Source organism: Myodes glareolus, chromosome 3 (genome assembly GCF_982192425.1).
Source record: "Myodes glareolus chromosome 3, mMyoGla1.1, whole genome shotgun sequence".
Lineage (NCBI taxonomy): Eukaryota > Metazoa > Chordata > Mammalia > Rodentia > Cricetidae > Myodes > Myodes glareolus.
In genome coordinates this window covers 64,663,377-64,691,079 of record NC_142028.1, presented here as the reverse complement: position 1 = coordinate 64,691,079, position 27,703 = coordinate 64,663,377, and the positions used below count along the sequence as shown (strand labels likewise).

Below are 27,703 nucleotides of genomic sequence, written 5' to 3'. Positions count from 1 at the left end.
AAAAAAGTCAGGTTTGGCCACATGTCCTCAACGAGGCAATTAAAAGAGCCAAGTTAACAGCAGAAAATAGAGAAAGATTTCAATGTGGGCACACCCGGAAGAGGGGCAAAAAGATCCAGTGACTCCGTCACCCTCAACCCTAAGTCTATCTTCAACATCCTGACCTGAGGATAGGGCTTAAACAGGAAGCAGGAGATATGTATAATAAAACAGTTGGGCCAGGTGTGGTCCCCTGCCCACCACTGTCTCAGGTCCCAGTCCTCAGGGCCTCAGCTGGTTTCTGTCCCAGCAGGAGACTCCTGTGGAAACTCTAATTTCTTGGGATCTATTCTCTCAGTCACTAGTCTGATAGCTAAAAGGGGTGCACCAGTGTCTCTTTAGGATGTATACATTTTTTTAATTTATTTTTAATTGAATTGCATTGGTGTTTTGCTGTGGTGTCGGGTCCCCTGGAACTGCAATTACAGATGGTTGTGAGTCACCATGTGGGTGCTGGGAATTGAACCCAGGTCCTCTGGAAGAGTAATCAATGCTCTTAACCACTGAGCCATCTCTCTAGCCTCGGATGTATATATTCTTGCCAGGGATGCAGGCTATGAGAATGTCACAAGGCCACCCTCACTGACTCCCAGTGGGTGGAAGGAATGCCATATTCATACACCCGACCTTGGGTCCCTTGTGGCTTCAGGTCCTGAGAACCTGAGAGCAGACTGAAGTGATAAGGTCTGAGGGGGGCAGGTGGGATTATGGACAGTGCCCGACTTTCCTCAGTACCACACAGGAGCTAAATCTTCCCATGCCCAACCCCATATATGGCTGGAAGCCACATTTTAAAGATCCATGTAGGAGTTTGCATATATTCGAACTCTTATCTCCTAATTTACATTCTTTTTGCCTGCTTCTTCTGAGATTTGGTTTTTCATCTTGTTCTTATTTCCTGACTTGAAAGCTGTCCTCTCTGGTTCTATTCTTCCGGTACCCTGCTAATTCAGCTTGCTACCTGGCTTATGAAATCTTAAAATTAATCAATGTCTCATTTTCGCCCCCAGAATGAAAAACTGCCTTAAATACTGTAGCTTCATTAGCCAGCCTCCAGCCGTCCGCTGGCGTGCCTGTGTTTTTTTAACTTTGCTCATTTTTTTTTTAACCCTCGGAAGACATCGTTATAATTTTATATGTAGTGAATGACTAACATGAATTATTTAGAAAGATCTTCGCTTCCAAATAATGGTTCTTTTTGCATTTACCGTTTCCTTATTAATTTATGATATAAACGCACTGCGGTCTGAAAACATCCTGTGTAATTTTAATGCTTTGAAACTTGCTCAGACTGAAGGTCCCACGACACATTTGGTTGTTGGGTTTCCGTGAGCGCTGGAAGGGAAAGTGGAGTCTGCAGGTGCACGCCCGCGCGCGCTGTAGGTGCCTCCTGGGTCAGGCCTGGGAATCCGGCGTCTTCTGTGACTGCTTTTGTCTGTTGGTCCCAGCAATTACTGGAGCACTGGGTTGCAATCTCCTGGGATCGTGGTTTGTCTGCTTCTCTTTGTCATTCTGCTTTCCTCTTTTGAGTATCCCTTCTGGAAAGCATATTATTAAGTACACACAGGTTCAAGATTGCTGTATCTTCCTGGAAAATTGAACTTTTTAACATTATAAAGTGACCTCATACACACACACACACACACACACACATACACACACAATATGCACACACAATATATACGTATATATATATACGTGCATATATACACAATATTTATATATATACACATAATATATATGTATATAGATTGCCTTAAAAGCCACATCTTGCTGTGTGGGTATCCCTGTCTTTTAGCATTGGTTACGGTTTGAATGTTTCTCCCCACTAGAACTCACGTCAGACGATGAAAGCAGAACCACAATTTAAAAGATATTTTATATTTATTTGTTTAATTATGTATGGGGAGGGGCTCATGCCATGGTTGGCATGTGGAGGTTGGAGGACAAATCGAGCTCTCCTTCTGCCATGGGGGCTAAGGTTAGAACTAAGATTATCACACCCGATAGTACCTACCCTCACCAGGTGAGACACCTTAACCCCAGCCCCCATCCCCGACTCTGGTACTGGGAACTGAACGGGTCCTCCACTTACGATAGGCAGATAGGCAATTGCTTTGCCCCAAGAGGCAAAGTCTTTTTTTTTTTTTTTTTTTTTTTTTTTTTTTGAGGCAGAGTCTTTGTGAGGCGCTTGGCCTCATGAGGGCACTACCCTCCTAAATGGGTAGAAGACAGAAGTAGTTTGTCTGTCTCTCTTGTTCTCTTTCCCCCTCTCTTCATCTCTTTGCCTTTCTGCCTTCTTCTATGTTACTACACAGCAAAGAAGCCCTTGCCAGATGCTTGCACTCTGACCTTGGGCTGCCCAGCCTATAGCACGGTTCTTTGTAGATTGATTACCCAGTCTCAGGTATTCTGTTACAGTAGCGCACAACGGACTGAGACACTGTTTCTATTTCTATAAGATGCTTTTTGCCTTTCCTCTTCCTGTTTTTCTTCTTCTTCTTCTTCTTCTTCTTCTTCTTCTTCTTCTTCTTCTTCTTCTTCTTCTTCTTCTTCTTCTTCTCCTCCTCCTCCTCCTCCTCCTCCTCCTCCTCCTCTTCCTCCTCCTCCTCCCCCTCCTCCTCCTCCTTCTCCTTTTCCTCCTTTTCCTCCTTCTTCTTCTTGTTTATTTGCGGTCTACACATATTTTTTGTAGATCTAGTTGGGTTTTTACTATCCAGTCTGGTAATCTTTACATTTGACTCAAATATTTATTTCAGCAACCTCATTATTATTGTTGTCTGTACATTCACTGTTAGGTCCAAAAGAAACTCATGACCAAATGGCTGTCTGTGGACCTATCAGCGTACCTCGTAAGCCTGCTGTTTCCGTCACGCTCTCCCTTTCTTGTCTTCCTCTCCCCGTCCCCTCTCTCTTGCCCTTCCCTCTTGGTCCCCTCTCCCTGCACTCTCTTGGTCCTCCTCTCTTAATCCGCGCCCCACCCCCATGGTCCAGTCCCGCCTGCCAGCTGTGTTCTGCCTGCTCTGGACTCCTGCAGACCCCTCTGGTTGTACTCTCCCTCATCTCTACAATAAAACCCTTCCCGTCAGCCATACCTTGGAGCGGTCACGTCCTCAGTTTATACATCTGGTACAGAAACTCTCAGTTTATCCACCCAGGGCTCATTTAGAGCTGCTACTTGGGATTGTTTTCTAGCTGCCTGAAGTAAAATGTTTAGAACATCTGGGATGTTTGTGTTTGCTGGTCGCCAACTGCTTCAGTCACCTCTTCTCTCGTTCCTCTCCTCCTTTCCTCTCCCCTCTCTCCTTCCCTCTTCCCCCTTGTTTTCTTTCTTGTTTTGGAAAGGGGATCCAGGGCCCTGAGGATGCCAGGCAAGCATCCTGCCTCAGTCGTACGTTTCAGTTTTCATTTGTGTGAGCGGGTCACCTGCTCGGCTACTTTTATCTCAGCTGCTTAATATGTGGCGAGTGTGAAATGCCAGCTCAGGATTCTACACCAGCAAAAACTATCCCCCAAGAATGAAGAAGACACACAGTCATTCCACTGGGTCTCCCTTGGGGTTCTCTCACGCCAAACCTGTTCGCTAGTAAGCCCCAAAACTCGTGAAAGTAGGGGAGAGTAGAGGGGCTATCCAAGATCCATTTTCTTCCTACTTATCTTTTATTTTTATTTATATTTATTCATTTTTGAGATAAGTCTCACCAAGTAACTCTGGCTGTCCCGGATCTCACTCTGTAGACCAGACTGACCTCAAACTCACAGAGGTACACCTGCCTCTGCCTCCCGAGTGCTGGGATCAAAGATGTGCGCCACCACACCCAGCCCTCAGTCATTTCTTACCCAAATTCTACCTTAGTTCAAACTACCACTGTCTCCCACTCAAACCACAGCAGCAGCTCCTAACTGGGCTCTATGCCTCCTTGTTTGTTTGTTTTGTGCGTGAGTGTGTGTCTGAGCACCCTCATGCTAATGCCACGCTGCATGTGGAGAGCAGTGGCTAGCTGGTAGAGGTGGATTTCTCCCAGGCACGTGTGTTCTGGGGACTGACCTCGGGTCTTCAGGGTTGGCAGCGAGTGCCTTTACCTGCTAAGCCGTCCCACCCACATTCTGTTTCGCTTCTTGCCACCCACATCCTATTTTCGGCTCAGCATCCTTTTTTAAATGTAGGAAAGATATTCTTTCTCTGCTCCAACCCTCCAAAGCCTTCTCACCACACAACAAAATGCAAATTCAGGGCCTGTGCCTACAGAGGCACCAGCGATTCCTGTACTACACAGGTGCTTCTCCAGTCACACCTGGGTCCTGCTGACCTCCCTCAGGTCATCTCAGGGCCTTCTCTAGAAACTTCCCCTCAACCCCCAAGAAGGCCAGCTCCACTTTCCTGCCTGGCTGGAATGTCCTTACCGGCTTCCCGCCTCTCTGCCTCCTTCCCTTCATTCTCATGCCTGTTCAAGTGTTTGTTCATCGAGAAGGGCTTTCCCCACCTTTCGAAAGCAGGACCTGTGGTGATATCTTGTGTGTACTCTGACAAATAAAGCTTGCCTGAAGATCAGAGGGCGGAGCTAACCACTAGTTAACCAGAGAGGTCTGGAGTTTATATACATAGACAGGAAGGGATATGGCTGGGCGGAGAGAAGACTATAAGGCGGGAGGAGACAGGAGCTTGGTCCCTTTTTCGGCTGAGGAGTTAGCAAGGTAAACAGTTGGCTGTGGCTGACTCTTTGTCTTTCTGATCGTTGGGCATTTACCTGTCCCACGCTATCGTCTCGCCAGCAAGAACCACGCGGGACACTAGGATTCTTCTGCAGAGAAGCTTTTAATGCATCTTGAGAGAGAGAGCATAAGCTAACATGGCTGGGGACCCCTAAATGAGGGAACCCAACCTTTATATAGGAAACAGTCCTTGCTTCGGACGTGTCACCCTTGGATTGGCCCGCTGCCCATTAGCCCAGGTGAAGCCTTGGGAGTAGGCGGGGACAGCAGTGGAAAGTTACCGAGCACATGTGCGTTCACCTGGCGGTGAAACCGGATGCCAGCGCCATCTTGTAATGGAGCATGTGGATGCAGCCCTTCACATTTACCCAATATCTGGCTCCAGGTTTTTACTATTGAGACCAATTAGAATCCATGCAACAAGTAGTTCCACCACTCTCTGGTCCCTTCTGCACTTTAATTTTCTCTGTGCACTATGACCCCGTGACATTCATGTCTACATTCTAGGCTCTAAGTTTCCTGATGCCAAGAACCTTGTCTCATTCACCTCGTTTATCCCCAGTGTCTAGAACATTTGCTGGCCCAGAAGAGGCTCTCAGCACATGATTGTGAACTAAGCCATCGTCCCTGTGTGTATGCTTTACAGCGAGAACACAAGTGAAAACTACTTTAATATGCACACGGCTCAAGCCTCCGACTCCATCAGCCTGTCGCCGTAGATTGGGTTTAATTCCCTGGTTGTATTAAGACCCCATTTGGGTGATGACAAGTTCTCAGTTCTCCTAAGAGGGCTCCCCAGTTATCTCTGGGTCTCCACAGAGAAAGGCTCGCGGGAGTCATCCTGGGAATATGGGCAAGAGAGAGCTACTTGCTAAATCTGCAGGAATTCTGTGAGCTGGGTGTTACTCTGTGGTAGCTTGAAATTGGCCCCAGTGGGAATATTTACCTCACGGAAGTGAGCAAATGCCGCAAAGCTGAGTAGTTTTAATTTTTTTTTTTTTTAAGGAAAGAACCCGTTTTCTAACACAAGAATCTCCCAACTAGTTAGCAAAAATGATCCCCAGGTGGCCTCTGGGCTCCTCCGGCAGGGGCCCCAGTGAAGGATCCTGGAGTCCCACCCCCACTGCCATCCTGAGAAGGCCAGTGTCCCTGCCACGGCTGCGTGCCATAGCCTGTCAGCCAGGAAAGATAAAGTTCAGGCTTGGCTCATACAGAAACGGAGCAAGTGGGGGTCCAGAAAGATGGCTCAGAGGGTAAGAGCACTGGCTGTCCTTCAGAGGACCTGGGTTCAATTCCCAGCACCCACACGGCAGCTCACTGTTTTCTGTAATTGCAACCCCAGGAGTTCCAGACGCCTTCACACAGACACACATGCAAGCAAAAACACCAATGCACATAAAATAAAAAATAATTGAAAAAAGAAAGAAAGAAGCAGAGCAAGTGTCCAAAGTTCTGCTCGTCCTCTTGCCTTGCTCTCTACACTCTGGGAACATTTAGGGACTTAAAATTGCAAACAAAATTGTGCACGTGCATTGGCAAGATAGCACAGATGTTAAAGTCTGTGCGGCACAAGTGTGAGGACTGAGTTTGGGTCCCCAGAGCCCATGTAAGGCCAGGTGTCCATGGTAGCCTGCTGGAAGGCAGAGAAAGGATATCTCCAGAATGGGCTGGCAAGTCTAGCCATGCTGGTGAGCTCTGGGTTTGACTGACTCTACCTTAACGAATGAGGTGGAAGAGCAGGAAGGAGGAGCGTTTCTTTTTTGTGTGTTGTTTCATTTAGGAACAGCATCTTGAGGCTTGGCATTATCGTTCAGTGGTAGAGCACTTGCCTGACATTGACTAAGTGAGATCCCTGGGTTGCATGCCCAGAGTTACAAGTCACAGTTTGGGGGAGGGGATGAGGGGAGGAATGGGGGCAGGCAGAATCTCGCGCTGCTCAGGGTGGCCTCACTTCCGAGCTTCAGTGATCATCCTGCCCCGGCCTTCTGAGCTAGAATTTATTTATTGCAGAGCAAGTGTAGATTTATTAGAGAAAAGCCCAAGTCTGGTAAAGAGCCAGCTGTGTAAGCTTTGGTCTACTGAGACCGATGGGAACTGGAGACCTCGTCTGTGGATGAGCATTCCCAGGGAGAATGGTGGGAATAGGTGTGGGGGGGGGCTCCCCGAGAAAGGAGAGATGCTAAGACTGGAGACCAGGAAGAAGCATGAAGCCAGAGGTGGGAAGCTGGAGGTGTGAGAAGCGGCAGAGACCAAGGGAAGGGCGCTTCCTGAGCCAGGAGGAGGGGGCCAGCTTCAAAGACTAAGCCATGTGCCTTGAGTTTGGAGGTCAGGCCAGAGCAGCTGTGCTGAGGGAGCAGCCACACAGGAAGCTGAGGAGCTAACAGGCCGGGGAAACTGGGAGCCGTGGAGGGAGCCCACTGACAGGCCTGGCTAGACTGGCTCATCTCTCCACCCCTTGCCAGTCCTGGATTCAGCCAATTTTTAAATGCTCCGCCTATCTCTCTCCATGGAAACCAGAGCCTTGAGCATGCTGGGTAAACACTGCCACCAAGCACCTACTAGCCCTCTTCCCATATTTGACAAATTGAAGTGGCTGTTATTTTATTTTTATCTTGCAGATTAGCAAATTTTGTGTGTGGAGGGTTGTTTGTTTTTGAGACAGAGTTTCATGTATCCCAGGCTAGCCTCCAACTCCCCACGTAGCTGAGGATAGCCATGATCCTCTGCCTCTACCTGCTGGGATGACGGGCATACACAGCCAAGCCTGGATTATATGGTACTGGGCACGGGACACGGGACCTTGCGCATACTAGGCAAGGATGTGACCAGCTGAGCTATGCCCCAGCCTTTGTTTTGGTATTTTTTGATATTTTTGACACCTTGGGGTTCTACCAAGTCCATGAGAAGTTGCCTATCCCAAGGCTGGCTATTTCCTCGCTCCTGAGATTTGTGTGGTCCCATGTAAACCAACCAGTTGGAAGCTGTAGAGTATCTAACATCCTAGGACCCACAAGCTCCCTGCCCCAAATTACCATAGGGCCTAGGATGGACAACTTAGGACCATCCCTGTAGCCAGCCACCTCTGAAGTTATTCAGACCATTCAATCCTAACCTGCTGGCTCTTTCCTGTCTCGCCCATTCCTTCCTGTGAAAACCGTAAGAAAGGCTGGAGACCAGGCTCTTCTCTTGTCCCTGAAGAACCTGCACGACCTCAGAACTTTCCTGTATGGCCTGCAGGGTGTGGTGGGTTTTTATCTCCAGGAGTCTGTACACCAAACTCTTTTCCCACACCTGTGTGTTTCCATACCCTAATCTTCCTCTGCCAGCTCTTCCTCCCTCCCTCCCTCCCTCCCTCCTTCTGTCCCTCCTTTCTTTCTTTCCTGAAGACCAGAATGCAAAACAGCCACACTAGTCAGCCATACAGGCCCGGCAGTGGTGGCACACACTGTTAATCCCAGCAGTCACACTAGTAAGTCACAGAGGCTGGGTAGTGGTTGAGCACAGTTTTAATTCCAGCACTAGAGAGGAATGAGACAGGAAATCTGAAGATTTCGTAGAGGTAAGTGTTTGGTCAAAAGTGACACCCCTATAGCCAAGGACTCTGGGATGTTTGATTGAAAGTGAGATCCCAGCCCTCTAACACCCCTATATCCAAAGAGTCTGGAATGTAATATTAAGTAGGAAGCGTCACCCTAGCCTCTGCTTTGGGGCACCAATGGAGTGCCAATGGAGCAAAAAAGCTCCATCTCAAGCCCCTCCCCTGGGATATTTGGTTCAAAGCATCACCCCAGCCCCTCCCCTTGGGAGTTGCCTTGGGCCGAACTCCACCTCTGGGAAAGACTGCCGAACGCTGACCCCTCCTCAGGGAGGGTCAGGACCACTCTCACAGGCTATTTAGAGTTTTGTGTGTCTCCCACTCTGTCTTCCCCTGCGTTGCTCCCATGCCCTCCCGGGAGTGTGGCATTTATTAAACGGTGGGCATTTTTGATTTGATCTAACCTGATCTAATTGGAATTACTTTCTTTCGGTGGAGAGGCTCTTCTTAAGATTTTTCCTGAGAGTAAGAGCTCTCCAGTGGCTTGGCTGCTTTGCTTCTCTGATCTTCAGGTTGAACCCTAATATCTGTCACTGGGTTTTTATTATTCTTGCTACATGTGTGCATGTGTGTATCATGTGTAGCTTGATGCTGATGTGTGGGTTCACGTGATTTTGTGAGATGAAGACTCAGACACATTGAGAATGAGCTTAACCACTGTGCTGCAGGGGGCTCAGTGCTTTCCCTTCACCTCTTGGCATCTTTATTTTTCCTGTATTTACACTTTAGCTTGTAGATTTCCACTTCTCAAAACAAACTGATTGAAGCTTCCCACAATACAATGCCAGGTGCAAATATCTGATTCATGAGGTGCCATGGTTTTCCAGGTTTCCTCTAAACCAAGTTTTGCATAGGCTTTGTATCCATGGGAAACTCACAGTCAAGATTCACATCGGGCAACAAAAGGTATTTGTAACACAAAGAAAGGACTGGAGGCTGCGTGAAAACTTCAGAGCCAGGCCAGGTATAACCCAGTGGGGTTTCATGGCTAGATGAGGTTGCTTACTATCCCTTTGGAACCAGGCCAGCGGGACATTATACCACATGTGTGCAAGCATATATATGTGTGTGTGCACTCATGCATGCACGTGTGTGGGCCTGAGTGCAAGCATGTGTGCATGTGTACAAACATGTGTGTGTATGTGCATGCACACACGCATTACATGTGTGCAGGCACTCGTCAGTGTTAACAGAGACTGCACTTTCATGTCCCTGCCACCCAGACCTGAATAATCACACAGAAACTATATTAATTACAACACCGTTTGACTCAGACGTATTCCTAGCTAGCTCTTACATCTTAAATTAACCCATAATTCTTGTCTATGTTTAGCCATGTGGCTTGGTACCTTTTATCAGTGAGGCATTCTCATCTTGCTTCCTTTGTGTCTAGTCGGTGACTACTTCTCTGCCTTTTCTCTTCCCAGAATTTTCTTAGTCAGGTTGCCTCACCTATACTTCCTACCTGGCTACTGACCAACCAGCGTTTTATTAAACCAATATGAGTGACAAATCTTTACAGGGTACAAGAACATTATCTCACAGCATATCAAGACCAAAAGAGGGTGTCAGGGCTCCTAGAGTTGGAGTTACAGGTGGTTGTGAGGAACCCTACATGGGTGCAAAGAATTGAACCCAGGTCCTCTGGAAGAGCAGCAAAAGCCCTCTCTCTGGTCCCTTTGACTTTTATTCCTACAGGTTTATTGTTCAAATTCTCTTTAGAATCACTTAGCCAGCTTCTAAGTTATGGCCTTTGGGAATTCTGAATATGACATTTGTTTGAAGGAGCTAGATTATGATTCTATTTTGTTTGAGACAAGATCTTACCTGGTTGGCCTGGAATTCACTATGTAAACCAGGATATCCTTGAACTCACAGAGATCAGCCTGCCTCTGTCTCATGAGTGCTGGGATAAAAAGCATGCACTAGCATGCCAAAATTTTGTTTTGTTTTTTGACACAAACCTCACATAGCCCAGACTGGCCTCAAATTCATTATGTGACCATGGATAGCTTTGAACTTTTTTGGTGGGAGTAGGGGGCAGGGGGCCAGTTGAGCTAGGGTTTCTCTGTGTAGCCCTGGCTCTCCTAGAACTCACTTTGTAGACCAGGCTGACCTTGAACACAGAGACTTGCCCAACCCTGCTTCCCAAGAGCTGGGATTAAAGGCCTGTGCCACCTCCGCCTGGCGAACTTGAACTTCTAATCTTCCTATCTCTACTTCCTAAATGCTAAGATTACAGGTCTGTGCCACAACCTGGTTTTATGTGGTGGTGCTGGGGATTGAACCCAGGTTTTTGTACCTGTTCAGCAAACACTCTACCAGCTGAGTACTTGACTAAGTTTAAGTGCCAAGCTGGCTATCTCCAAGTCTTCATGTCCCGCCACGGAATTTTTCCCTATAAATGCTTTGCACACTGTAGTAAGTTTATTTTCTTTTTTATAAACACATTTTTTTGTTTGTTTCTGTGTATATAGGTATTTTGCCTGCATGCATCTCTGTGTGTGATGAAGGAGGCAGAGGATGGGGCCAGATCTCTGTACCAGAGTTAGAAAGTCATATGCTGCCTGCCATGTAAGTGCTGGGAATTGAACCTCCTAATGGTTGAGGCATCTCTCCAGCACACACTTTTTTTTTTTTTACTTCCTTTATGCCTTTAAGATACTGTGAATGGACTCGTTCTGTCTCATATTTTCTAAGTACTTTTTATTGTTTGATTGGAATACTATTGATTTTTGTATATTTATTTTGAAATTGGCCAAGTTCCTGGACCCAGTTAATATATTTAATGGATTTCTGGGAGGGATTTCTAGATATTTAATCATACCAACTTTAAATAATGATTACTTTGCCTCCTCTTTTCTAATATTTATCTCTCTTTTCATGTATTTCTCTAATTAAATTAACTAGGACTTCTGGAACAATGTTAATTAAGAGCTGTGGTATGGAGATGGCAGGAGCATCATGTGTTTGAGGTCAGTTTGGACGATGAAATGAGATTTTGTTTTTAGAAAAGCTACTGTAAGCGCTCTTTCTTTCTCTCTCTCTTTCTTTCTTTCTTTCTTTCTTTTTCTCTTTTTGGTTTTTCAAGACAGGATTTCTCTGTATATCTTTGGCTGTTCTGGAACTAGCTTTGTAGACCAGGCTGGTCTTGAACTCACAGAAATCCGCCTGTCTCTGCCTCCCTAGTGCTGGGATTAAAGACATGCACCACCACGCCTGGGTGTAGGCGTTGTTGATTGTTTTTCACCTAGAAGAACTATTTGTATAGTATTTATATAGTTTTGTACACGCACACGTACACATACACACACATATATAAATACATATACATACATACAAGCATATACAAGTATATATGTATATATATGCATATATATGTATATATGTATATATATAGGCATATAAACACCATTTGATGTATATGCTTACAGCTACCTTGGTATGTTAGAAACTGTGTATCATGGTGCATGCCTGTAAACCAAGTAATCTGGGATGTAGTCACAAGAAGACCAGAATCTCAGGGTCATCCTCCGCACAGTAGAGACCAGAATCTCAGGGTCATCCTCCGCACAGTAGAGACCAGAATCTCAGGGTCATCCTCCGCACAGTGGAGGCCAGAATCTCAGGGTCATCCTCCACATAGTGGAGGCCAGAATCTCAGGGTCATCCTCCGCACAGTGGAGGCCAGAATCTCAGGGTCATCCTCCGCACAGTAGAGGCCAGAATCTCAGGGTCATCCTCCGCACAGTGGAGGCCAGTCTGAACTAGATATCCTGATTCATCAGATTCAGGATCAGTGAGGGCAGGTGGGATACCTCATGGGGAAGTTGCCAACTGGCAAGCCTGAAGACTTTGATCCCCAGGACCCAAATGGTCAAAGAAGAGAACCAACCCCCACAAGTTGTCCTCTGGCCTCCACAAATCATGTACACACACACACACACACTAAATATATAAATACTTAAGTGTAATAATTAAAATAGGTCTGGCAGGATGGTTCAGTGGGCAAATGTGCTTGATGTTAATTAAGCCTGATGACCTAAGGTTGACCCCTGGCACCCACAGGTGGAAGAGAGAACTGATTTCTGTGAGTTGTGCTTTGACCCCTGTAGGGCAGGCCTGTCCACACACACAAATAAGTATATGTAAAAACATTTTAATGTATAATTTAAAAGTGTCATTTTTATTTTGGTAAGAGTTTAGAAGCTTAGGACTACTTATATTTATCAAATATATTTTTATTATCTTTATAGAATGGTTTTCTTTTTCAAATTATAAATCAAATAAATTATATCAATAGATTTTTCTAATATTGATCTATGTTTTTATTCTTGTAATGCATGCCACTTGGCCTTGGTATATTTTTCTCTTAAACCATTACTGTAGTCTACTTTCTAGAATAAATTATATTAATCGATTTATTAATATTGAGCCATCCTAACATTCCTATAAGCGATACCTCTTTATCTGTGTATTTCTCTTCTCATACATTGAGGCTGTCCTGCTAATATTTTATATGAATGTGGTCTATAAAAATCATTTGTACAAGAAACCTCACATTCTCCTGTGGTTCTATTAGGAGTTTTGCACCAATATAAACCAATATAAGAATGGATGATTGGCCGGGCATTGATGATGTATGCCTTTAATCCCAGCACTCGGGAGGCAGAGGCAGTTCAATCTCTGTGAGTTTGAGGCCATCCTGGTCTTCAGAGCAAGTGCCAGGACAGCCAGGGCTACACAGAGAAATTCTCTCTCGAAAAGCCAAAAAACAAAAATTATTTTCATTATGGGCATGGGTGTTTTGCCTGCATATATGTCTGTGTCAGAACTTGGAGTTACAGACACTTGTGCGCGGCCGTGGTCCTCTGGAGGCGCAGTCAGTGCTCTTGACCACTGAGCCTTCTCCCCAGGCCAAGGGTTTTTTGACTTTGTTTTTGTTTTCAAGACAAACCCTGCCTGTCTGTTTGAAACTCGTTCTGTAGACTAGGCTGGCTCAGATCTGCCTGCATTTTTTGTTTTGTTTTGTTGTTGTTATTTTGAGAAAGGGTTTCTCTGTGTAACAGCTCTGGCTGGGATTAAAGGCATGCATGAGCCACCACTTCCTAGAGACAAAGTCTTTCTAAACATCATTAGAAATGCTTTTTCTTCTTTTTTCCTTTTTTTTTTTTTTTTGTCTGTTCTCTAGTGTAGTTGTCCACGCTAACCGATGAAACTATCCGAAATGTAGGCTGCATTATTCTCATCTGGCATCTGAACAGGATGAGACCCACATCTATCACTGTGGAGCCTGGGAGATGCACTTTGCTACTGAGGGGCAAGGCAGCTAATCTGGCTGGGTGTTTGCCTTAGCTGTCTGTGCTGTGCTCACAATACACTTGCCGGGTGTGGTGTCACACGCCCGCCTGCAATCCCAGCACTTGGGAAGCCGAGGAAGGAGAGCCTGGAATTCAAGGTCATCCTGGCTGTTTCCAAACTCAAGACTGGGTAACTTACAAGCGAAAGAAAGGAGGAGTGGGTGTCTGAGACACAGCCGTGGGTGTGTGGTTGACAGCCTGTTCCGTTTCTAATCTATATTCACACAGGACCGGAGGAGGAAAGGTCAGAGGGTTAGCTAGTTGATGAGATGCTGTGCCTATTGTGGAGTGCAGTGGGCTCATGACTCGATCACCTTCAGCTTCACCTCTTCAAACCATTGCCTTGAGGTTTCAGTTCACATACACGTATTCAAACCACACCAGTGGTTCAGTAGGGCTGTAGGGATAGGTTAATATGGCAAGTGAGCTGGTACGGGACATGGAACTATCAGGGAGCCTCCTGAAGTCCTCAGGAGCATCTCACAAGGCGGTGTGGAAAGGAAGAACAGGAATGTCTTGCCCATGGTAAATGTTAGAGAGACAGGCTTTGAGAACCAGCAGGGTACAAGACCAAACCAAGAGGCAGGTTAGTCAAGCGGGCATCAGGAAAAAAGAAAGACAGCCCCAGCGGTTCTCTTTCTGGGGGGAGGAAAGCCTCAGAATTCTAATCTGCTTGTGGCAGTACCTTCTGGATCCCGCACCCCTTGCCAGGCTAGAGATACGGGGGCCCCAAAGTCAGCTTTCTGCTTACCAATTTAGACTTGCCTAAACCTGGGTCCTATATACATCCCCTGGCCTGAGGCTGTATTGGAAGATTTGCTTAGCAGGGAGTCGGGGAAATTCATGTTTACACCGGTTTGTCTGTAATAATGTAAAAGTGGTTGTGAATTTTGAGAGGGTGGATAAAGCAGAACCTACTTACGGGAGAAACTGGACTCGCTGAACTCATAAGGTCCTCACAGTGTAGCTCTGATTGACCTGGAACTCGCTCTGTAGACCAGGTTGGCCTCAAATTCAGACAAATCAACCTGTCTCTGCTGGGATTAAAGACATGTACTACCATACCCAGTCTTTTTATCTAAGTTCTTAAGTTACAAATTTAGTTTATTTATTTTTAGCATTTTTTTTACAGTGAAATAATTTGAAGATGTAAATTAACTTCTGAATACTGATCATGCCTATGGATTCTATAGGTTTTATGTTATAAAGCATTTCCATTTTAATTAATGTGGTTATTTAAATTTCTTATATGTTTTCCTTTAAAAAATATCTTTAAATGGGGGAAGCTAAGGCAGTTCTCCACTACCACAAATCACGTGTTTGAATTTCCCAAATTTGAAGAAATTCAAGGGATCAGGACAGCCTGAGTGCACTGGAGAAGCCTCACTCTGGGAAAACCACCTTCTTGAAAGTAATATGGCCTTTGCTGCCACAGTGAGCTGGGCCTTCAGCTTAATTACAAATCAAGACCCTCTCCCTCCGACGTACCCATTGGCCAGTCTGGTCTGGGTACCTCTGGACTGAGACTCCTCTGCTCAGATGGCTCTAGGCTCTGTCAGGTTTTCAGCTAAAACTCAGTAGGCACCAAGGTTAGCTTTGAATATCTGGTTTCCTTGCTTTCACATCCCAAGTGCTGGGACTACAGGCATGTGCCCCTACATCCAGGACTACAGGCATGTGCCCCTACATCCAGGACTACAGGCATGTGCCACTACACCCAGTTTCTCACTGGGAACTGTAGAAGGAGCTGACACTTCTTAATGAGTATGTGACTATTTGTGTGATTATCTGTGTGATTATCACTCGAACTTCCTCCCCACACTGAGCTCTTGAACGAAAGGATCATGTCTCTCTTTTTCACTGTTACGCTTTTGGGAAATAGACAAGTGCCTGACACTTAGTAGGTATATGATATGTGTTTATTGAATGAATGGCTAAAAATGGTTGCTGTTGTAAATGTAAAATAGTACAGCTCACTTGAGGGGGGGACTTAAAATGTCCTAGAAGAGAGAGACAGTGTTACCTATGCATTTTCCCTTTGACGCAGTAACCCTACTTCCAGAGTTCTCAACTGAAGGGTCACTGGGAATGCAATACCAGAACGACTTCCACATGAGGTTGTTTGTTCTGAATTATTTGAAGCAGCAAAACATTGCAATAATCTAAATGCTCACCACTAGACGATTACTTGAGCAAACTGTTGTCTACTCTCACGATGGAAAGCTTTGAAAAGAGGCATGGAGGGTGCAGTGAAATACCATGGCTTCCAGGATGTTCTGAGAAGTGAAGTGCACAATGTGCAGGACTGAACACACAGCACGGTGTCCTATAAAACAGCAGGGACAGAGAATGCCAGCCTCCACCACTGTGACAAAATACCTGGGGCAAAAATACTTAAAGGAAAGAAAGATTTGTTTTGGCTCAGAAATTCCAGCCCATGGTTGCCAGCTCTGTTGCCTAGAGCCTGTGACGAGGTGGGACATTATAGTAGAGCATGTATGTAGAGCCTGTGACGAGGTGGGACATTACCGTAAAGCAAGTCGAGCCTGTGACGAGGCAGGACATTATAGTAGAGCATGTATGTAGAGCCTGTGACGAGGCAGAACATTTCAGCAGAGCGTGTATGTGGAGCCTACAGTTGCTTGCCTTGTGGGGACTTGTAAACTAAGAGAAGAAATATAGACGGATTTTTCTGTCCCGCCAGCTGGCTCTCAAATCCCCACACAGAGACTTAATACTGATTATAAATGTGCAGCTGATGGTGTAGGCTTGTTACTAACTAGCTCTTACAACTTTAATTAACCATATTTCTTTCTTTGTGGCTTGGTACCTTATCTTAGTGTGGCACACTTATCTCCTCCTTCCTCTACTCTCGCTCAGAGACTCCTCAGACCCCACCCTTCTTCTCCCAAGGTCTTCCTAGTCTGGCTCTCCTACCCAATCTCTTCCTGCCCAGCTATAGGCCAATCAGCTCTTTATTAACCAATGAGAATAATACATGTTTGCAGTATACTGAGATTGTTCCACAGCAAGGAAAGACCAGGGTTCCAATATCCCCAATAACCTAACTTCCTTCCAGAAGGCTCCACCTCCAAATGGCACATGCCCTGTGCCATCAGCTGGACACCAAGCCTTTAAAACATCAGCCTTTGAGGAACGTTTGCGACCCAACCCAGAGCAGAGGGCTATATCTGTGTACACAAATGATTTATATTCTCAAGAAAAAGGTCCTGTCAGGATAAACAATTGAGCAGAAAGCCATAAAAAGGATTGGTTACAAGGGAAGGAGCCGGGTGGCAGAGAGTGATGGAAAATGGAACTCTCTAGATACTTTTATGTGGTTTTGACTTTGGAATCATATAAATATTTAATAGATTCAAAATAACATTAAATCAAAAGGGAAGGAGGGGGAAAAAGCAGCCTCTATGGTCTGAAGACACTCTGAAATGTAAGCCCTTCAATGTACAGAGAGCGGGTGATGTAATCACCCGGCGCAAATAGCCGGCTTGAGTGACTTTACCTCACACGTCCTTAAAGAAACGTTTCTGAAGAGAAAAAGAGCTCCAAAGGAGTCTTAAAACTTTGTTTGAAATTCTTACTGTAAGAGAAAAAAAAATAGTGTTGCTATTTTTGAAATTTTATAAAAAAAATCACAGGGTAATATAAATAAGTAATTATGCTAATACTGAAATCCGAGCTCGTCAGTGTGCGAGAGAGGAGATCTGGGGAAAGATCAAAAAGACTAAATCAAACCTTGAAATGTTATATTTGACTTGGAGAGACCAGCAGGCATGCACCATCTTTTGGCTTTCTTGTTTGAAAGTGCATGGATTTGCTGTCTCCACCCACAACCTTGAGAAACAGTAAAAATCCAGTCATTGGGCACAGTCTAGGTCAGATTGTTCTCCAAACATCAGGAACCAGGGCTCCTCGGAGGAATGCCTGAGTCCAGGGCTGGGCCAGGAGGTAAGCTGTGGAAGCTTGAGATATCTCACTGGGCCAGAAAGTGAGGACACTGGTCAAGGTTGACAGAGCCACACGTTAAGGACAGAGGACCTAAGAAGGGATGCTCACTGGGGAGGACAGAGGACCTAAGGGAAGGGATGCCCCCTGGGGAAGGACAGAGGATCTAAGGGAAGCTGAGCCCATGTGGCAGGAAACAGTGTTGTGCCTAAACACACCCCTGCTGACCGGAAAGCAGAGTAGATCAGAGCCAAAGTTAGACTCTAACCTTCAAAGGCCTAGTCCTAGTGGCCTTCTCCTTTTTGTTCTAAATACTTATTGTTACTATTAGCATTAGCATTATTCTTACCATTGTATGTGTCTGTGCATATATGTGTGAAGGTCAGAGGTCAATTCCACGGGGTCAGTTTTCCCTTTCCACCTTCACTTGATGTATTGGTTAGTTTTGTCAGCTGCCCACACACTAAAGTCATACAAGAAGGGAAGCCTGTAGATAAGTCTGTGGGACATGTTCTCGGTTGATGATTGATGTGGAGGGCTCAGCTTACCACGGTGGGTAGTGCCACACCTGGGCAGGTGGTCCTGGGCAGGTGGTCCTAGGCAGGTGGTCTCTGGTTGTATCGAAAGCAGGCTGAGCAAGCTATGGAGAGCAAGCCAGTAATTATCATTCTTCCATGATTCCTGCACTGACTTTCATCAGTGATCAACTGTGATTGGAGCATGGGAGCCAGATTAACCCTTTCCTCTCCAGTTTCTTTTGATTGTGATGGTTCTCACAGCCACAGAAAGCAGACCAGGACGCTCGCTGGACCCCAGGGACTGAATTCGGTTTGTCAGGTTTGCCTGGCACTATAGTGTGAGCTCTCTTGCCAACTCCTCCCCTTCTTTGTGTGAGTTCATGCGTGAGAAGGTCCATGGCGGGTGGGGTACACATGACGTGTGAGCATGTGCATGTGAAGCCAAATGTCATTGCTTAGGGGCCATCCAGCTTGTTTAGTGAGACAAGTTCTCTCATGGACCTGGGGCTTTCAGGTTGTTCTAGACTGGTTGACTAGCCGAGGCCACCTGTCCCTGGGATTACAAGTATTGTCACAGTCCCAGACTTTTGTACATGGGTTCTGGGGACCGAACTTGGACCCTCATGCTTGTGAGACAAGCATTTTATGGACTGAGCCGTCTCTCTAGGCCTTTAGTGACATATCTCTACCAGTTAGGCCTCACCTTCTAAAAACTCCACTGCCTCCCAACGTTGAGCCACCAGCCAGGAAGCGAGCAGTCAGAACAGGAGCCTGGGGGCCACTTCAGATTCAAATCAGAACAATACTGATAGAAACATGATGTGGGGGGAGTGCCTCAAACATCAAATGTCATTATAAATACCACTGGAAGTAACTAGGGCATAGTTCCTCATCTTGAGAATTAGCTATGAGGAAAGAAAGAATCAGGCCTTTAGTCTGTCATTCCTTTACTATTTCATATCAACTTGAAAGTTCTGGCTTATGAGGGAAAGATATATCCCTGCTAATAAAAGCAAAAGGATTGATAGGATTGGAAAACCACTTTTTTATATCCTTTAATAAAATAATTGATTCAGTCAATAATCGCTGATGGATGGGCCAATTAATCAGAGAGGTTGATAAGCTGTGTCCTCTGATTGCATGGACATCTGAGAACTCTGTGTGCCCCTTGAGGTGCTGTGACACACAATGTAAAGAAAACACCTGTAAAGTGTTTTCTAAACAAGAGATCCTAGGGAGGGGATCTGGGTCCAAGCGGCTTATTGGAGAGATGCTCCTAAGACTGAAGGAGAGGGATGGTGTTGCCGGGGAGGACCAAAGCCAACAAAAGAATTACCAGGGCTGGGTGGCTCAGTCATAAAGGGCTCATTAAGAAGCGTGAGGCTCTGGGTTCAGATCGCCAGCACACATGTAAAGCCCGGTGCAATGGGATATACCTGTAATCACAGGTATATATACCTTTGCCTCACAGTAGAGGCAAAGACAGGGGACCCCAGGACCTCACCAGCAGTCAACCTAGCTATATGGGTGAGCTTTAGGTTTGGTGAGAGACTGTGATAGCAAATGAGGAAGACATCCTACATTGACCTCTGGTTCTACATGCTCTCACATGTACATACATACACACACACACACACACACACACACACACGAACACATATGCACACAAACATGGATACACACACAAAAGATTTAAAAAATTAACTATTGAGTGGGTCACACTCAGGGAACTGGAGCTCAGACTACAGAACATTCCAGAAGCCTCCCCTAGAGAGCTAAGGAGGCTGGGGATTTATCCTCTGGTTCCCACTCTGTCCTTATCTAAGTGTCCTCCACGGACGTTAACCTCCTAGTACTTCTCAGGGCCAGAGAATTCCCCTGAGTGGCAGGTTCAGAACACACAGGGAGAGTCTACTAGTGACCTCCAGGACTGGTCAAGGACGTGTGGCCAGGCAGTGCCAGCACCGCTATGGGGCCGAACCTCAGGAAAAATGGGAGGAGGGAGGAATAAAGTGAAGGGCACCATGAATAATGCAGTAGATGCATTCTGACGGGGGCATCTTACAGCACACAACAGGGTGTTCTCTGAGCTGTTCCCACTGAGAGTCCCTGGACTGGATCACAATGGGACCAAGCCTTCACAGGGTGGGAAAGCTGAGGCACCCCTCCAGGACTCCAGTTCAGGCCTCTACTTCCTGGATTTCCAAGCTGCGCCTACTCTGGGTTGAGTGGCTTCCTGGTGAAGCCTTGATACAGAAGAGGTGAGGGGAGCGGCAGGACATGGTCCAAGTGGAGCTCAGGCAAGGGGCAAGCGATGGTTTCCCCAGCATCTGCAGTGTCTTGACAGAGTTCCTCCCTTGGGGGTTTGAAACTCAGTTACTGCAGCCAGGTGCAGCACCTGTCCCCTGAACACCAGAGGGCCCTCACTAAACACAAGCGCTCGCTCCTTCCTTCCTTCCTTCCTTCCTTCCTTCCTTCCTTCCTTCCTTCCTTCCTTCCTTCCTTCCTTCCTTCCTTCTCCCTCCTCCTTCCTTCCTTTTTTGGTTTTTGTTTTTGTTTTTTCAAGACAGGATTTCTCTATGTAGCCCTGACTGTCCTGGAATTAGCTCTGAGACCAGGCTGGCTCACACTCACAGAGATCCACCTGCCTCTGCCTCTTGAGTGCTTGGATTAAAGGCATGGGCTACCATGACTGGCTCATAACTGATGTTTGTATTTTTTCTTTTAATATTAAGTTTTCCTTTCATTTCTTATGCTCATTTTTCTATTGGATTGAGGATCCTTTCATTGATTGGTAGGGGCCTTTTCTAAGTTGTGGAGCTATTTAACCAGGATAGATTTTACCAGGATCTACTACCCTGCACCTAGGTCCAGGCTGTGGGGAGATTTTCACTTCCATACTAGGACTTCTTCTGTGGATATCAACAACTCTGCTCTCTGCTCAGGGAGGCTGAGTGTTCACAGGCAGATGGGCCCCTCAGAAAAGCCTGAGTAGGTAGTTATCGCTCCGTAGATAGTGGAGGGCTCAGTGGTTAGTGTGGCTCGCCCGACAAGGTGGCCGCAGCCACAGCAGGTACGCCGGAAGTGGGAGGAGGGGTGGCCAGGATCCCAGAAGTTTCAGAAGCTCGTGGAGGGGTTTAGTGACCTCTGAGCACTGATGGCCCCACTTTGAAGTCCTGCAGTGCCCATGCCCTCCTCCCACATCCCTTGACCTCTCTCTGCCAAGGTCACTGCTCTTGCTCACTTCCCTTTTCTCTCCCTGCCCGGTGCCCCCACGCACTTACTTCCCCAGGGGCACACAGCCGGGTCTCCTCAAGTGCTGTCCGATCTCTAGTTAAGGCATACATTCATCTCCAGCTTTCCCCGGGGGCCTTCCCTTTTGATTTCAAGAACATTTTCTTCTCTCAGCCAAGCAGTCCTTCCGAATCAAAGGCTTCGCCTCTCTCGGGCGCGGTTTCTGATGTGGACTTCAGTGGACTGGCTGGGAAGTTACGGAAACAATGACACGGGAAGGCTGGCTGTTTCTCTCTTTTTTTTATCATCTCGCTGTAAAAGCTCTAATTCTCCTTGAGGTAAAGTGGAGCCTCTGATTGACGTGAGGAAGCGGGGAAAATGAAAGCCAAATTATTACTATTTCAAGTTGTGTTCTTGCAGCGTTCCCGAATGTCTGCGGCGGGTTCGTGTTCCCAATGTGTTTGTCATCTGTTAACGTTATTCAGACACCTCTGTCATTCGCAAGTGAACCATTTTTATGTAGTCAAGTCTAGATGTGTTTCATGTTTTTCTTCTAATGTTTTTTTTCTGGGGTTTTGTTTTTTACATTAGGCTCTTCGTATCAAAAGGACTTTGTATGGGTGTGGAGCGTGAGCTGGAGTTCAGATTTTGTACTTTTCAAATTGTAGGGCCGTTTAGCCTCATGGTTATTAAACAATAACTTCGCCAAGGGGTTGAAATCCTGCGCTTTCAGAACATAGGTGGATAGATGGAGTTCATCTTGTTTCACTGTCCTCTGAAGCTCTCTGCTTTATTTCTTCTTTATTCCCCCACACAGTCTCTCACACTTCTTTGAGGCAATCTCTCCCTGAGGCTAAACTTCACCTTTTTTTTTTTTTTTTTTTTGACTTCCAGCTAGTCTAGCTGGACAGCTATTCCCAGTTATCCTCCTGTCTCTGACACTCCCAGCCACTGGGATTATAGGCACACGTGGCCACTCCTACTTCTTCGTGTATGTGTGAGATCCTGACTCAAGTCTTCATGCTTTTATAGCGAGCACTCTTGCCTACTGCTGACCCATCTCTCCATCCCCAACTCATTTGCACTAAAAATAAAATGTTTTTGTTTTTGAGATGGGATTTCTTCACAGAGCCCTGGATTACCTGGAACTCATCACATAGACCAGGCTGGCCTGGAACTCACCATGGAGATCGACCTGCTTCTGCCTCCTGAGTGATTCACTCAGCTTCTTCCTTTGTGGGCCATGGAGGCGCATGCCTGCAATCCTGCCGCTCTGGAAGCTGGAGTAAGAGGTGTGCTGAAGAATTTGAGGTAGGTGCATATACTAGGGGCTAATTAGTGAGTCTGAGTCCAGTCTGGATTATGTGGCAAGCACTGTGTCAAAAACCACAAAAACAGGCGATAGCTCAGTGGGTAAGAGCACTTGTGTGAGGACTGGAATTCAAACCCTCAGAACCCACCTAGTCACTTTCTGCTGCCTGGGAGGAAAGGGTTTATTTGACTCATGTGCCCTTGTCACAGTCCTGATGTGGGATGTCTTTCTGTACACTGTGAATGTGTTGCTCTCATTGGTTGATAAATAAAGCTGCTTTGGCCTATGGCAAGTCAGGATAGAGCCAGGTGGGAAATCCAAACAGAGATACAGGAGAAGAAGGGCAGAGCCTGGGAGATGCCAGCAGCTGACCAAGGAGCAACATGCCAGGGCACCACTAGTAAGCTGCTGGCCACATGGAGATACACATATTCATAGAAATGGGTAAATGTAAATGTAAGAGCTAGCTAATAATAAGCCTGAGCCACTGATCAAGCATTTATAAGTAATATTAAGCTTCTGAATGGTTATTCGGGAACTGGTGGGCAGGAGAGAAATGTCTAGTTACCCAGTCCACTGAGCTAAGACAGGAGTTCAGGGCAGGAACCTGAGGCAGAAGCTGAAGCAGAGACCATGGAGGGGTGCTGCTTACTAGCTTGTTCCCATGGCTTGCTCAGCCTTCTTTCTTACAGAACTCAGGTTGGCCTGCCCAGAAGTGGTGCTTCCCACAGTGGGCTGGTCTCTCCCACATCAATCAGTCATCAGGGACAAGCTGATGGAGGTGATTCTTCCGTCTCCATTCCCTCTTCCCAGGTGACCCTAGTTCGTGTCAAGTTGATGAAAGTGACCAGCATGCCATCTGTAGTGTGTGACACACTCCTACAGCCAGACGGAGATGCTCAAGGGCAGTTAGACCCTGTGCACAGCCACAAGACAACCGTCGAACAAAGTGGGAGGTGAGGTCATCCTTTAACCTCCATGTGTGCCCGCATTCACACCCAAAAGTGCATACAAACACACGGACATGCATTCGACATACAAAAATAAATAAAAAGCACACAAAACAATTGTTTTCTTTCTTGCAGGAGGAGTATGGAACGGAAGTCAGTATGTAACAGGCATAGAGTTTTCATTTGGTTCTGGAGACGATGGTGCTGATGACCGGCCGCAAGGCATCTGGAATATGCTGAATGACACAGAGTCACACAGTTTAAAAGGTTAAAATGTGAATGTTATGTGTGTTTTCCTATAGCAGAGCGCTGTATTTTTAAATTTTTATTTATTTATTTTTTACATACCAATCCCAGTTCCCTCTTCCTCCTCTCCTCCCACTCCCCCTCTTCTCCTCACCCTGCTCCCCCATCCCCAGTCCTCAAAGAGGGTAAGGCCTCCCCTGGGAAGTCAACTAAGTCTGTCCCATCACCTTGTTGAGGAAGAACCAACCCCCTACATGCACCCACGCCTAGGCTGAGCAAGGTACCTCTCCATAGAGAATGGGCTTCACAAAGTCAGTTCATGCCTTAGAGTTAAATTCTGGTCCCACTGCCAGTGGCCCCATATACTGCCCAATCCACACCATTGTCACTTGCATTCAGGGGACCTAGTTCGGTCCTATGAGGCTCCCAGTTGTCAGTCCTAAGTCAGCGATGTCCCACTAGCTCAGGTCAGCTGATTCTGTGGGTCTTCTATCACGGTCTCCACCCTTTGTTCATATTATCGCTCCTCCCTCAGAATACTGTATATTTTCCTGGTGTGTTTTATTCTTGTGTAATCAGCTTTGTATTTTTTCCCCTTCCAGATTAACTTGAGAATCAGCTTGTCCCATTCTGTTCAAAGTCCCCTTTGACATCTTTACTGCAGTTACATCAAGTTTATAGATTGCTTTGGGGAGAGCTGACATTTTTATGGCCCTGAACCTTCCCCAAGGTAGAGCGCCTCCCATTGACTGGGATCTCTCTTTATGCCCTTCGGTAAAGCTGCACAGTTTTTTTCCCATCAGCATGTCCTTAGCTGTGTGACAGTTTTAGTTGTTTCTGTGATTTGAATCTTGGGTACAGCACAGGGGCTCTTGCTCCAGTGGCTTCAGCCCAGCCCGGGGACGCATGGCTGACTCCGCTAGCACCTGGGACAGGAAACTCACACTGCTTTTCACCAGGGCCTCCATGAAGGCAACAGGAGGGTCTGTGATGGTGTCATAACAAAGGGACAGTAGGGTTGGGCTCAGCTGAAGGAGCTGGCAAGGTCCAGCTGAGGGGCTTTCTGGAAGGATCTTCTAGGAAGAGGTCATGAAGAGGACAGGACTGAGGTAGGGGAGATTGGAGCTGTTGCTTGTTGGACAGGATGTCTCTCAAGCCGTGGAGCCATCGTGGCCTCGGAGCCAAGAGATCCTGCCATGCACTGAGTTTCTTGGTTTCTCAGATCCTTACTTTCCTCACCAGCAGATAAGGGTGGATTCTAGGAGCAGGTTTCACTGTCTGCATTGGGCTGTCACTGCCTGTGACAGGGACTCTGTCAGTTGGCTTCATTCCTGGCCAGGGTTCTTACCAGTCCCCAGTGGACAGAGATGGCTCTGAGTCCACAGTCTGGCAAACGATAGGCTGGCACTGTGTTCCTACTTACTCTTGGGCCAGGTACCTACCCAGCACCCAGTCTGTGCACCCCATGCTGAGCATACGATGATGTGTGGGCAATGTGCAAAAAAAAATGACTAGATATGGGTCTTTGGAGAAATAAACAAGGTCTTCCCCCTCCCCAAAGGGTCCTAATTTATGCTCCAAAGGAAGCCCCCTGCTTCCTTTTGTAGAACACCATGGAATCTTCCGAGTGTTCAGTTTGTTGACAGTAATTTCTGTCTTGCCCAGTCCTGCAGCCGTTCAGTCCCAAAGAAACACACAGAGGTCTACATTAGTTATAAACTGGTTGGCCTATTAGCTCAGGCTTCTTATTAACTCTTACATCCTACATTAACCCATAATTCTTGTCTGTGTTAGCTGTGTGGCTTGGTACCTTTTATCAGTGAGGCATTCTCATCTTGCTTCCTCTGCATCTGAGTGACAACTGCAGACTGAGCCTTTCGTTTTCCCAGAATTCTCCTGTTCTGGTTGCCCCACCTATACTTCCTGCCTGGAATAATAAATGCCTGGAAGCATTTTTATTCAACCAGTACAACAGACAAACCTTTACAGGGTTCAAGACCATCGCCCCACAGCACCAGTTCATCAATTTTCATTCTCCTTTCTTTTTATGAGGGGTCTCAGGTAGCCCAGGCTGGTCTCTAACTCACTGTTAGGTCTCAAACCTGGGACAAATGGCAGAGGTGCCTACTTAACATATCAAAGCAGACAGTGTCCGGCCAGGTTCTCCCTGTGTGCCTCAGTCCCCACCTATTACAGGGCCCTCCTGGCTGGCATATCCCACGCCCTACCCTAAACTTCTCTAGCCCAGGGGTTGGGCTGCCCTCCCCCAGCTGCCCTTCCCTATATAATCCAGCCATTTTGGTTACCTCTCTCCATTCCCCTCCCTCTCTCCTTATGTGGCCTAGCTCAGGCTGGTCATGCCCATTCTGGACTCTCAGAAATCTCTGCGTCTGGCTGTGCACTCCCTTTTATCTGTGATAAACTATTTCCCCCACATACCCAGGACCAGTTGTGTCCTTTCCTCTATTTCCTTTCTCATCTGCTCACTATATAACCAAGGATGGCCTTGAGCTTCTGAGCCTTCCAGCTTCTGTGGTGCTGGGGATGAAGCCCAGGACTCCATGCATGTTAAACCTGCAGCACTGGAGTTACAGACAAGTGTGAGCTGCCAGGGGGGTGCTGGGTATCGAACCTGGGTCCTCTGGAAGAGCAGACAGTGCTCTCAACCCCTGAACCATCTCTCCAAGCCCCCTATTTGTACAGAAGTTCGGGATGGCATGGGACCTCTGCAGGAATGGAGAAGTCGATGATCTGGGAGGATGGGTGCTCCTACTTACATTAGACTTGGGAGCATCCATGGCATGTTCTTCTTAAGTGAGATGGGAGTCCAGCTTGGTTAACAAAGCTTTGAACAGTCCAGAGACATGGTTATAAAGAGCACCCAGGGAGGGAGGCTGTATGAGACACATGCCCCCTACAGCTGTGGCTGGCAGCCTTGCTACATTGTCACAACAAGGTTGTATAGCCCAACCACCCATCCATACAAGTGTGCTGTCCAGCAGCCTATTGCTTGTCTGGCAAACCTGCCCGTGTTGCCCCCACACTACAGGCCAAGGCTGCCTCCTTTTAATGAAGTGTTTAATGCGGGTAGAGGTTGTCTGTCTTATTCCTTTTAGGAAAATATACCCCTATGCTTATGGCCCTATCTCGAAGGTCCTGTAAGTGATCCAATAGCAAAGTCAAAGAAGCTGTGCTTTGAGTCTGTCCCGTCACATCAGTCTTGTAGGTCAGAAAGAGGGAAAGAAGCCAGGTGTGGGGGTACATAGCTTTAATCACAGCCTTGGGGGGGCAGAGGCAGGCGGATTTCTGTGAGTGAGAAGCCAGCCTGGTCTTGTAGGAGCCAGCCACAATAAGCCAAATATGAACAGATCACTCAAAGGAAGTTCTTTTCTTCCAACCATTATCATCTGCCAGAGTAGGACTCAGTTTAATGGAGGCCTGAGTCTCAGTAGTTTACCCTGAAGCAATACCTGGTTGCAGGAAGGACCATAAGATTACCCGAGCACCACCCAAGAACAGATCATTCAAAGGAAATGCCTAACATTCCAACTGCTGTAGATAGGATCACCTGTCAGCACACACTCACAGGACACCCCTAGGCAAATGTCAGCCAATCAGAACCTCAGAACCCCTCATCCCCCCCCCACCTTAACTACCATAAAAACCCAACTCTAACTGAGCTGGGGCTCATTTATTCCAATACTTTGGACATACGGAGAGTTCGAGTTTGCAAACTTGCATAAAATAAAGACTCTTTGCTTTTACATATGGGA

General features: G+C 46.6%; 2 long non-coding RNA genes across 2 annotated transcripts; one reads left to right on the top strand and one right to left on the bottom strand.

The window, feature by feature from the left end:
* Positions 1–1,286: 1,286 nt before the first annotated feature.
* Positions 1,287–21,822, bottom strand: LOC146895189 (uncharacterized). The gene is made up of 2 exons (XR_015000938.2): positions 21,473–21,822; positions 1,287–1,577 (listed from the first exon to the last, which is right to left on the bottom strand). It is a non-coding gene; the product is annotated as an uncharacterized LOC146895189 (long non-coding RNA).
* LOC146895190 (uncharacterized) lies at positions 21,790–27,703 on the top strand. Its single transcript, XR_015000937.2, has 2 exons — positions 21,790–23,690; positions 23,820–27,703. It is a non-coding gene; the product is annotated as an uncharacterized LOC146895190 (long non-coding RNA).